General features: G+C 46.9%; 1 long non-coding RNA gene across 1 annotated transcript in view; it reads right to left on the reverse strand.

Moving 5' to 3' along the window:
- Window positions 1-11,562, reverse strand: part of LOC121202548 (uncharacterized) — a 67,559-nt gene extending 55,997 nt beyond the window's left edge. Inside the window, exons 1-2 of the long non-coding RNA XR_005898251.2 lie at window positions 11,207-11,562; window positions 3,629-3,750 (exon numbers count right to left, since the gene is read on the reverse strand). This is a non-coding gene — a long non-coding RNA (uncharacterized LOC121202548). The remainder of the gene's footprint in view (window positions 1-3,628; window positions 3,751-11,206) is intronic.
- Window positions 11,563-12,908: the final 1,346 nt, after the last annotated feature.

The following is a 12,908-nucleotide window of genomic DNA, read 5'->3' on the forward strand; positions in this document are numbered from 1 at the left end:
TGAAGGTGACTGGGAAACTGCTGCACTATCGCAGAGTCACACACAGTTATTCCTTTTTTAGCTCGAGTAAATGCATATTCTGTGAATCTTAATAATCTTTTCAGGATTACTTCAGCGTTCGTCGTACAGGTTTAGATTAAATATTAAATACAATTTAAAATTCAAATATTTGGAGGTGGGTTTTCATCAGAAAGACCTAAATCCACTGGCTTAGTTTAATTCTACATAGATATACTGTACATATTGTAATTTGAAAAAGAGACAAGGCTGCATTAAAATACTGTGGAAAACGATAGTTGAGTGACAAGTTCATATTGGTGCTCTAACTAACGATGTATGTATCCTTGCAGCATGAAGAAAGTTCACATTGTTCAGTCATTATCTGTCAAGGATGAACATTTTTTCTCCTCCAGTGATTTTTCGTTGTCTTTGTAATTCGAAACAATCTACATTATTATCATCAAGGATATTAAAAATATTACTAAGCAAATATAAAATTCAATAAAAAAGCATGTTTAAAACCCACAATATGTTTCATAGTTCAGTAGCTTCCTTTTCACTTTGATGGCAGCTTTTCATGCTCTTGGCATTCTCTCAGTTGGTCCCAGACGAGTTGAGCACTAGTTGCTGTTTTTCCCTTCGCTCTCCAGTTCAGCTCGTCCCAAATCATCACAAATAGATTTAGATCTGATTTTAGATTTGATTTTATCTTTGATCTAGAAGCCAGATCATACACTGTAATACAGCCCTCTGTCAGACTTTTCCTAAAAAAAAGAAATAGAAACACCTTTTACAGAAGCCAGTGGTGTGTTTCAGGTGATTGTCCTATTTGAAAACTTACTCATGTCTGTATTTGTAGTAGCACTAATATGACTGCGCACGACAACTGTTGGTGTCCAAAGCACTAAAGTAGACAAGAAATGAACGTACAGTAAATCACAAATGAACTCCTTACAAGAGGATCTGTGAATTTAAAAGCATCCCAGGTAACATCCTTGTGAAACTGATGACAGAGTCTTAAATGTGCTAATGTTAAATGTAGCTCCAAAAGAAATCGTATTCAGGGATGTTTAACATATTTTCTGTCATAATTCCATCTTTTATTGTGTCAAATGTTGAATATAAATAACCTTATAAGCAATTTAATAAGACAGTGCTATTTCATTAGAAAAGCAAACACACTAAGATGCTTAACTTAGTCATCAATTTAATCATCAGGGCCCCTTTTAATACTGGGTGGAACCAACAGCCCCATACTGTAACACGTTCTAAAAGTATTGTACAGTATTTTTTTACACAGTCTGGAACTTCTTCTGTCTCCTTGCAGTAGTTGGATTCATTAATCTGATACGTTTGACGTCAAACCCCCTTTGGCTGACAAACTCGTGCGACAGAGGAGGAGGACTGTTGGAGGGTTAAATCAAAACAACTTCGCTCCCGCGGAGAGGTTTCCAGTGTCTTAGCAATTTCTCAAACCGTCACACACACACACACACACTCTCGCGCGAGCATCTTGTGCCTGAGCCATTATCAGCTCGTCAGAGCTCCATCTGCGGCGCTGCGTGCGTAACGCCCGATTCACAAACGAGCGAAGCGCGTCTCGCTGTGTTGGTCGCCCGGGTCCACCGCGGCCGTCCCCAACCGCGACGCGCTCCATATATTAACTTTACACACCGCGAATGGCGCATAGGCGTAAACACAGAAGCTATTGTGCGCGCAGACTCTCATGCAGATAGTAGCAGGTGCTCTCTGTTGGATGTGGATGAAGACAGATGAGCGGTGATCATTCTCATTAGAGCAGTGATGAGCTCCCGCGAAGAGATACACCTGGACCAGCGCACACCTGTGGAGACTAAAAGGGAAGCGCCCGCGTGAGGGGAAGAGGAAGGCGGGAGCCCGGCACACGCGCGCACGCGGGAAACGCTTATTGGGATCCGTCGGGCAGATACACAAATACAGTAGGAGATAAAATAGTCCATCAAATGGTGTTTTTGTTGGAGACGGGTCAGTGAGTCCAATTCATCCCCACCGCCATTACAGGATACATTTCTTATCTGCGTGGCTGGATGCACCTTCACACCGCGACCCGCAGACTGTCGCTCCGCGGGAGGACGCGCGCCCGCTTTATCTCTGATGAGCCTGTCTCCGAATGACTCCGGCGGCCCCATTTAATGCGCCACGCCATTACGCCGCACGCGCGGACATTTGTTGTTCGTCGTTTGACTCACGCAATGCAGAGCTTTACGCTGAAACACGCGGCACGTGGGCCATTTATCGTTCGCGGTACACCTCCGCCTGTTCAAAGGCGTGTTTGAACCCGGAGACCCGCAGGCGCGTCTTTGTCCCTGACATCCAACGCGCACATTGTTACCGGCGCCGTATCAGTAGGTGGAGGCAGAAGCCAGGTTGCGCTTTGTGCTGTTGTGCGCGCGTGAGGTCTAATAAGCGTGGGCGGGACGAGGGCAGATAAGGAGTGACCTAAATCATTTCCTGATTGACGGATGCTGTCATCCAGTTCCATTAGCGTCGCTCCTACACACCTTGGCGGTTGCTAATTTAATTCTCTGCTCGGATAGAATGTAATTTGGTAAAAAAAAAGGGAGCCCTTATTAATATTTCCAGTATCATTTTCGGCTACTGATGTGCAGAGGAACTTTCATTAGGGAGAGAAATTACGGCGGGTAAATGGGGTGACAGCGGACGGGTGTGGACGGAGACGGATGCAGTAGCTGACACTGTAGCGTGTACTTGTACACGCCTTGGTTCAAGTGTGGGGAAAGTCATTTACCACGTGCGCACACAGCAGCAGACAGCGCCCACGCAAACCAATGCACAGCCCCATCCTTATATTAATACACAACCTATAGACTGGAGGATGTCTGACAACCATTTAGCTGTCAACAAACATAATAAGCACCATAACAACGGCGCATAATCCAAAAGGCTAAGGATTCCCCGGGGAGAGGAATATCACCCACTCTATCTGAGAGGACCATTCTCTCCTCCAATAAGCCTGCATCTCCCATCGCCATCTCCTCTCCGCCTCCTCCCTTTGTCTCCCCGTCTGAGCCGCTTAGTGCACAGAGAAAGGCGGAAACAGCAATTTAATGCCCGACATGTCACATCTGCACGTTGCAGTGTGTACTGTATGTACGAGCCGCCGTTGTGTGATGCTTTGGCTGGGAAGGAGCCACTCTGAGACAATCTGTCATTGTGTGTGTGTGTGTGTGTGTTTGCATCTCCTGTACATATACCAGCAGGAGAACAGGAACCGAGTCATGTTTGTCAAACTCGTGATGCCCCTTGTCGCTCCTGCGATTACCGCTAATTCTTCAGCGCCGCATTGTTATGCTGCAGGACTGATTCGGAGCCGGCCGGAGACGAGAGCGGATCCTCTGCAGCTAATCACTAATTTCTGGCAGATTAAATTTAGCAAGCCTGTCCTCCGACGTCGGCTGTATGGCCTTGGAATTGCTTCTGCTTTAATTTCCTGCTGTAATACTCCTATTCACTCATGCGCTCCACATCTGCGCCTCCTGCTTCCCCCGTCTAACCTCAGGCTATATCCCAAGCCCTCCCATCTGCTCACGCTCCCCGTCCCACCTTCTTCCCTGCTCCCCGGCCTCACCTCTGTGTCCCAACCACACCTCTGCTCCCCGTCCACCTCTGTTCCTCTTCATCCCTCCCTCTGTTCTCCCGTCTCCTCTCGCCGTCGCCCCGGGCCACCGCTCTCCTCCAGTCTCATCCAGCCTTTCGGGATAAAGAGAATACAGAGGATCAGTTCTGCTCAGTGACCTTTGGAGGTGGCCTTCAATCTAAAGGTATGCCAGGGGAGGTAGAGCTTAAAGAGATTTACTGGGGTTGCCTGGAGGGGGGGGGGGTTTCCACCCTTGAGAGAAGAGACGTGAAGAAAAGAGAAGAGTTCTGTCTCTGTCTTTTCTCTCCTCTTCTCAGACTGTAAGCGGGGCCAGATGAGAGTAGATAAAAAGGGAAAGAATGGAAATGAGAGGCGCCCACTGGTCACAGTGGGGTCATTTGCGGCACAACTGGAGACTCTGACCACTGAGAGCAGAGGTCAGATGCAAAGATATGAGAGAGACGCACGCAGGGAAGAGGCTTATGACGAAAGTTATGGCAAAAGGAGAAATCCTTTGAAGAAAAGCCAGACGAGGAGCTGAAACAAATGCTCTGTGACAGTAAGATCATACAGTAGCTGCAAAACAAAAAAAGTCTGTCACACACTTTTTTTTTCAGTGGGAATGGTGACAGACAAGCTTACTTACCGGTGGGACGGTTGAAGGTTAAAGCTGAAGAAGCCGTAATGTGTGGGTGTGTGTACAAAACTGTCCCACGAGGGGTCCCCTCGCAGGTGGCTTTTAATTTGGGTCCAATTTGCATATATCCAATCAGGTAGAGTAATTGGGAGTGTGTCAGATAGCGTGGGGAGGCGTACGCTCACACACACACACACACACACACACACACACACACACACACACACACACACACACACACACACACACACACGCGCGCGCGGGCACACAGAGGGCGTCGGTCCGTCCCAGGATGCAGCGAAAATGTGCGGCAGACGAGCTGATGACACTGATAATTGTGACACTGACTGATGGCTCTAATCAGCAAAAGTATCTCCCCAATCAACTGACCTTCCCCCCCCTCGTCGTGTCTGCGTCTCGCAGGCTTCAGAGGCAGCTTCTTGTCCCCACATGAAAGGCGTCCGCATCGGAGGCGAGCATGAATAGCCTGAATGACAATTATTGACCTTGACAGGCGGCGGTAGACAAAGCCCAGCGATAAGGAGCACGGAGGCAGAGGCATCCTCAAAACGGGGCTGGACCAGTAGGTGACGCTTGACGGCTGCGTCTAAAGATGCAAATCTGCTGCCTTTGTAGAGTTAGTCACACAAAATGCACATTTCTTCAGATTATGTATTTTTATTTATCAAAATAAAAGCATACAAGACGGATGCCACCCGTGAAGTTTGAGTGCTGGAGTTTAAAAGAAGCGTTCGCATAAAATAAATATGGAACAATGTGAAACAGTAATACATGATTGTCCACGACAGGTCCAGGTCTGCACTTTATTTCCTAAATATGATCCCGTAATGCAAGGTTTTGTCCAGCAGAACTACACCGCACAGTTTGTCAGCAAAGATAAAATAGAAAGCGATCACTCGAATCTATCTGTAATAAACTCGGACAACCTTGGGTTTTTACGCAGATACAAATCAGACAAACTGAACTGAAAGCGAAATGACAGGCTCGGAATTTATCTATAATGTGAAAAGCGTTTTCAAGTTCAGATGTTTTAAAACGATTCAAAAAGACGGTAGTAGCTTCAGGCTATTACTGCCCGAATAATGCAATGCTGAGCTCACACACACACACACACACACACACACACACACACACACACACACACACACACACACACACACACACACACACACACACACACACACACACACGCGCATGCATGCATTGACTTTTCTTCTGAACTTTAAGTATTCTCTCTTTCTTATGGTCTTATGGGTGGGATCCAGCACCTTTGCTCACCCCATAGCCCCCCAGTGTGCCACAACAGATGCATACAGGAAACATGAGATGAAAAATAATAATAATACACAAACAGTCATTCACTATCTTTGCATTTTGGTTGTTGTGAGTCATCTGCACCAGATACGTTTCTGTTAATGTATATGTTTCATTCATTTTGCAATTTGGATATTAGATGAGAGAAGCATTAGTCAAGAAAGGGCAAATAGGACAATGGGGAACACGATGACACGCTAATTGCTGAGCAAAGCTTTTGCAGTGTTACATTGTTGTCACATAATGACATGACAAGAATGCAGAGGCCCTGTTTAAGCTGCCAGCGTAAAACACAATGAGTTTGTTCAGCCTACTGTAAGAATGTTTGTCAGGAAATGGTTTCATTCTAACATATAGAACATCTGACAGCGTTCCTCTCATGATCAGATTTACAAAACACTTTTCAGAAACTGCATCGGACCAACTTTCAATAACGCGCACGCGAGCGGGAAGACTCTGTTCCGTTTGTTCTGGCTCGAGGGAGTTCAACTGCAATTCCCTCCTCCGGAGGCACGATGAAAAATGCATGGGGTTGGAATGACAGCTAATTTCGGCGAGAGTGGCAGAGTTTGTGGATTGTAATACTCTGGAGAAGTCTAATCAAACGGAGAAGGGCCGGCTTCAGAAGAAACACCGAGAAAACCCATAATTACCAACAGCCAAGCAAATGGGCCATCTAGGCACACAACCACTTAATTGGTAGTTAGGTTTTTTTTGTGGAAAGGCACAAAAGCACCAGAGATAATTTCTTAATGGGAGCCTATTAAGTCTGAGGATCTGGCATTTAGGACTCACACGGAGGCAAACACAAATCTACGCCGCACACATGGGCGACGCTCGCCGAGACAAAGCGCGACCACCCCCCCGTTTGCCCGCGCACCGTACTGGAAGTGGCTGGTGCAGGTAAAGACCCGCCTGCGTCAGCCATGAACAGGTTTTACCGAACGCTTTCCCTGCAGCTTTTCACGTTCGCAGTATTTTCACCAGTGCTCATCAGCGGTGAAGCCCCGACAACGGCACAGATAAATAAATTGTCTCCAGCTACGACCTGTGTGATTGTGGTCCTGCGGCGCTGCACAATGGACTCCGAAGTTCTGCTTTGTGAACTTGTAGTGGCTTTGAGTTGGCTTTTGGTGAAGTCCTTGAGCTTCACGTTCCCATTTAAATAAAACCAGCTGGAACGTAAAGGACGAGGAGTCTATTTTTGGTTGCTACGAGCAACGCGAACATCAAAGACATGAACAGGACACTGTGAATAAACAACCAAACAAACATTATTGTATTTAATCTTTTTTCCCAATTGAACATCAGATTCTGAATATTTATATACATGCAGGTACAGTAATTACCCACCTCACAGGTGGTGTGAACTTCTAAAGAAAGCACTGCAACAGCTAAAGTATACATCTAATTTAATTAATGTTGCTATAATATAGAATCTATCTGTTTGTGTGACAAAGACACACAAACCAAGTGTAGAGGCTGTTCTTGGTCAATGCATTGCACCTAAGGACACACACTACTCTGCTCAGCATGATGCTGATTCAGTAGAAAACACGTTTATTTCTTTCCCAGTGCATTTGAAACAGGATTAAAAAATGCTGTTGAATACTTGAAAACCTGAAGTGAGGTTTTTATGACTTCTTCCGCCGCCGCTTCATCAGCGATCGTTTCAATCACGGCAAGTTCCCGCACGCGAGGACGCCGGATCTCGTCGGCAGACGAGACATTTTAGCGTCTCTCCAAACCAAGTAGCTCGCCTCTCTGTTACGTACCAGCAGGGAGTAATCTCTTGCAAAAAACATTTATCTTTAAGAAATCTGGCTTAATCATCTCGGCGGTGTTGTGCGGCTCAGCATCTGAGGAGCGAGGTGCTTGGATTAGGCCTTCCTGCTGTGTTCGGCTCTTATCACAGCCTCCACACTATATCCTGTGACAAGTCGATGGTCTTAGCCCAGGAATCCTCTCTCAGAACGGGCCCCGAGTTCAACTCATCGCTTTTTTGCCAAGTGGAAATATCTGTCCGTGGCTTTGAGCGACTCATCACTCGATACATCAATCTCATAAGGGCCTAATCTCGATACCCTTTTTCCTCCTCTTTGAAGCCGTCTTATTCGGCGCCACGGCCGCTGATGCACGTTTAAAGGGTAATTTGCGGAACTACAATGAAGTTACCGACCTGTCCTCTATCTCCACAACCCTATCGCCTGTCCTCATCGCCGCTTATAAATAGGCCGCGGCTCGTGGGCACAAAGAAAATGGCCGCCGCGGGAACCAGACGTGTCACGGAGTCTCGGGGAGAGGTTAATGACGGGCGCGCCGTCGTTCCCGAGGCGGCGGTGGAGATAGGTCATACACGCGCACGCATGCTTGTTGACCACACACGTGCGCCGGCGAGGCGGGCGCCGGCGAAGTGAGTGATGCGTGTTACCCAGAGTGCTTCTGACAAGCCTGAGCTGTCAGGGAAAACAAGGCCGCGCTGTGTGATTACTATCTGACACATGAATATGTGCAGACGGCCCGGTAGCTGCTCTGATGAGTAGTGTGTGTGTGTAGCAAAACACCACCACCTGGCTTAGTAACCCCCCCCCCTCCAGCAATTCCCAAAGGCACTCAACCCAACGCTTCAGGCTTCTACGGCGCGCGCCTCAATAATTGCCCTTTCATCACTCCTCAAAGTTTACATCAGAGGGAATGTGCATTTAAATATGTGCATGTGTATCGCTGTGGGCCTGCTGCTGCACACGTCGAGGGAATAATTATGCTTTCATATTTCTGCACAGCACTGCCCAGGCAGAGTGACTCGTACCGTTGCCCCTCCGTGTTTTTTTTTTTAATTTTTTTTTTAGCTTCACACGCACCCTTGTACGTTTGTCTGTATGTTTCTCAATCAGTCGATCCTCCGGCAGTATCTCCTCATCAATCTGTGAAACATCCTCCACTCCTCGTCTCTCCTTCACCCGTTCCCTTCTCCTCCCGCTATTTTCACCCTGTCATCTCGCTGCTGCTGCTGCTGTTAGGTTGCTGTGTGTGTGTGTGTGTGTGTGTGTGTGTGTGTGTGTGTGTGTGTGTGTGTGTGTGTGTGTGTGCGTCCACAGAGTGGATGGAGCCCAGCTGTCGGAGCTGTCAATCACGGCGCCGGGAGATGGGATCAGGATGTTCAGAGGACACACAGCACCTATCTGGCGCCGTGCAGATAAGAGCGCCGCGAGCGCGGGTGTGAGTGTGAGCGTGGGAGTGTGTGAGCGTGTGTGCGCTTGTCCGCTGGATGTGTGTGTGTGGGTGAGGAGGCTGAAGGTGTGTGTGGTACGAGAGGGGCACTGGAGATGCATCAGGTTACAGTAGATTTCATAGTACTATAAATACACATGCAACTTTACTTGCTCTGTTACACCTCCTTTTGTTGAACTGGCCAAAGATCTTACTTCCCCTTTAACAGGTACAGTAGCGTCCCAGTGAGACTGGTTTCCTGTGTGCGCTGGCTAGCAAGCAAGCGTCGTGTGAAATGTTTGACTCAAATTGATGAAATGTCCCCATCAGACAAAAATCTAGGTGGTCAACAATTAACTCAAGCACATCATCTGGAAACCACTGAATATTTGTTGAAGCCGTGGATCCAGCAACGAGCCGCCTCGTAGCCACTCAGGTGCCATGAGTTTAACTGAAGACTCATTAGGTCAAAAAGAAAAAAATGACCTTTCTGAGACTGATTCTAAAGAGGCTTTTGACAGGTCTACGCTTGTGTAGTTTTACATTTAAACATTTTCTAACGAATCATAATTCCAGGGACCAATCGGCATAGATTGCAGCTGAAGTTTGCGGTGGCTCCTAATCAACATTCAGCTCTACTTATATAATCAAAGCGTAATTTGATCGGGGCTCATAATAAGGAGTTTTCCTTTTCATCTGCTGAGAGGTACTCGGCGTTGTGTGAAGCTCCTCCGACCGAAACGGCTCTGTGAAATCTGCTGCAAATCCATTCATTAGTTTATGGGACCAGCGGACGAGCGGAAAAACAGACGGACGGGGGGACGTCACAACCTGTGTCTGAGTAGCACAGAAGCGACGAGAGACGTGAAAATCCACACGGAATTATTCTTTGACTGCTTCGTTATCACAGCATGAACTCAGAGTTGTGTGTATTTAAAATCATTAGAAAACAGACAAAGTCCTGACAACTTTACATTTTCAGCACCTTTCAGGGATTTGCGGACATCCTCAAAGTCCCATAATCGCATTCCAAACGTGTCAGCAAACACAATCCCTGAAGGCAACACATATTGGTATCACTTTACAGAGATTAGCTCAAACCCAGATTTGACCTCCCAAACTAAGTCTGTTCGTGTGCATTTGTACAACGCGCGTGATGTCAACCCGCTCTAGTCATCCTACACTTATCCTTCGTCCTCCCTGCACGAAGATTTAACCCAGATTTAACTGTCGAACAACGCTCCGCCGCCGCCGCACCATCACCCCGTCGCCCCCTGTCTAAATCCCACCACTTAGCGAGCCCGGTGGGTCGCAGGCGCAGTATTTGAGCTTTCTAAAGATGCCCGTGGCTTTTTTTGCCCTCCTCGCTGTCCCTAGTTTGCTTAACATCGCCCAAACGGAGCCAAATTGAACCAACTTAAAAGAACAAGCGGGATCTTTTGAAGAGAACCATGACATAAACAGAGAGAAGGAGTACACCCCCCCCCCCCCCCCCCCCCCCCTCCCATTCAGCTGTCCAATTCCCCCATGTGCATAATTCTGTCTCAGAGGAAGCTCTGCTGCTCTTAGATGCTGTGATTTGCATGGATTTGAAGAGGAGATGGGGTGGATTTCCAGGCCACTCATGAGTGAACGTGACCATAGAGGCATGCTGGATTAAAAGTCTGAGTCTTTGATAAGGAGATGAAGGGGAGCCGGGGACGGGGAGAGAAAAAAAGGTGATTAGAGGCCAAGGTCTGACACTTGAGCAAAGATGGCACATCAAGCAGGTCAGAATGGAGAGATGTGGGAAATGATAATGCTCGGAGACAGTCACACGTGGAGGGACGAGTCAAGACCACGTGTACAAACAGCTGGTTTTACGGAGGTACAGGTGCAACTGAGGCGGAGCACAAAGCCACAGGCACACCTCAAACACACACAGCGCGTGTGTCTTTAGATGGTAAAAGAAATGTTTCAGGAAGTTCACACTATACTTAACGATGCATGGTCTGCTCCCCCCCCCGTCTCAAAGCATCCAAATTCACACCAAGGGTGGAAGTTTCTTTGCCTTAGTTCACTGTAAAATGCATACATGCATACATATGTAAATATATACATATATACATACTTGTTACAGTACTGTAGATACTATGTATACTATATATATATATATATATATAGTATACATAGTATCTACAGTACTGTAACAAGTACAGTATGAGATAAGCATAGGTATTGGAATGACCTTCAAGTGGGTACAATTCAGAGACATTCACATTCCCATCTTGCTAAAGCATCAGTAATAAAGTTCTTCAAAAGGCCAGTTTGTAATATTAAGTTGACATTATTTAGATATGACTCACTTTTAAGACACATACATAATGTTCGAGACTCCAGGTACTTACTTTTCCTTCCCGACTTCTTGATGATTGAGCTTGACTGATGACTAAGTTATTCCAGAAGAAGCTGAAGTAGAAGCAGATTATGTTACGATGTGACAAAACCTTCTAGTACCTGCTACTACGTTCACTCAGCAAACTGCAACCTCCAGCAAGCGAAGGACGGGAACGTTCCCTGGGGCAAAGGTTCTTTGGAGGGAATTTTGATTTGCAGCAGGGCCAAAGCAAATTAACCCTGGGAAATAATCCATATTGATCCCCGAATAACAATATGCAGGCGTTGGAAAGCGGTGTAGTTATTCAGCGTGTTACACAAACCAAGGAGGAACGCGCAGCAAATCTGTTTTCATCTAGCTTCTTATAGTCTTACTACTAAATATCTGTTCAAAGCCTGGAATAAAGTTGAGACCCACAAGTAGAGGAACCAAGCAGACGGTTCCTGGTTCTGTCAGGGATCTTCTGTTGCCCCTTCTTAATTCTTTAGGTTAAGAGGAGATGTTAGAGGTTAACCCCATGCTGATGAGCTGCCCCTGGCTTTCGTAGTCACTTAACAATTAGTCTCTACACTCATGCAGACGTCTCCACTGTGTTTCTGTAGTTATAGTCCTGACCTTTCCTGAGGCGAAACCCTGTTCCCATTCGCTGCCTGTTATCAACCTTGACCACACCTACAGTAAATGAAGGGGTTGGATCTTTGAAAGCACAAAGATCCAGCGCAGACCCTCGTCGCTGGCAACACGCTTCCAGCTGAATCGGACTTTTGATTCCTCACTAGTGGATGTTTTGAATGATTTATTCTTTTCAAGGAGGAAATGCTTTCAAAAAATCTAACCGCGAGCATTGACCAACATTGAAGTCGTCGAGTGAGCCTTTATTGCTGAAGCCTTTATCTCTGATCAGCTCTTTTTTTCCCACAGAGAAAAACATGTGAACACGACCTTGATGGAGTTCGAGCAGGTCATGCGCGAACCTCGCCGACAGAAAAAGAAGAAGAAACGACAAATTCATCATTAATCATAATTGCAGAATGTTTTATTTGGTCCGTTCTTCTGGCTCACACAGTGCAGTAGTTTGTGTTTCCTCTCCCTCAGTCTCTCTCTCTTCACTTTTCTTACGCCTTACAACTAAAACTGCTTTCGTCAGCTGCCCCCCCCCCTCGCCTGCTTCCAGTCTTGGTGGCCTCCCCAGAGTGTGGTGTGTGTCCAAGCGAGCTGTCCAGAGCTGTCCGTCAGTCACACATCAACTCTCAGCCTTCAGGGGGTAAAAAAAAAAAAAAAAAAACTGAAGAGGAGAAAAGACGTAGATGATGGCGCCCGTAGGACGGACGGATGACTGGCGTGGGCGCATTTGTGCTCACACTTGATCTGTGGGCTGCTTCCAGCGAACTGTATGTACTGGAAAGTGGAGCCTCAAAAGGAAACAGTTTGCAGCTAATGCGTTTGTTCTTCCATAAACCAGCGTGTCAAATCTCCCACCACCGTATCGTGTTTTCCTTTTTATTTTTTCCCCACCAGATCCTGCTCCCTGTGTCGTCTCCCTCTTGCCTTTCTGTTCAAACGGCAGCCTCCCCTCTTGGTCTCTGTCACCATAGCTGCCACCTTGGGAGCGGGCGGGAGGCAGCGGGAGCTCCTCTCTGGTGCCTAAGGGGTTTCAGGCTATTTCTTGTCCACATCCACGAGGCTTATGGAAGCTGATTAAGGATGAAAAT

Source organism: Betta splendens, chromosome 10, assembly GCF_900634795.4.
Source record: "Betta splendens chromosome 10, fBetSpl5.4, whole genome shotgun sequence".
Lineage (NCBI taxonomy): Eukaryota > Metazoa > Chordata > Actinopteri > Anabantiformes > Osphronemidae > Betta > Betta splendens.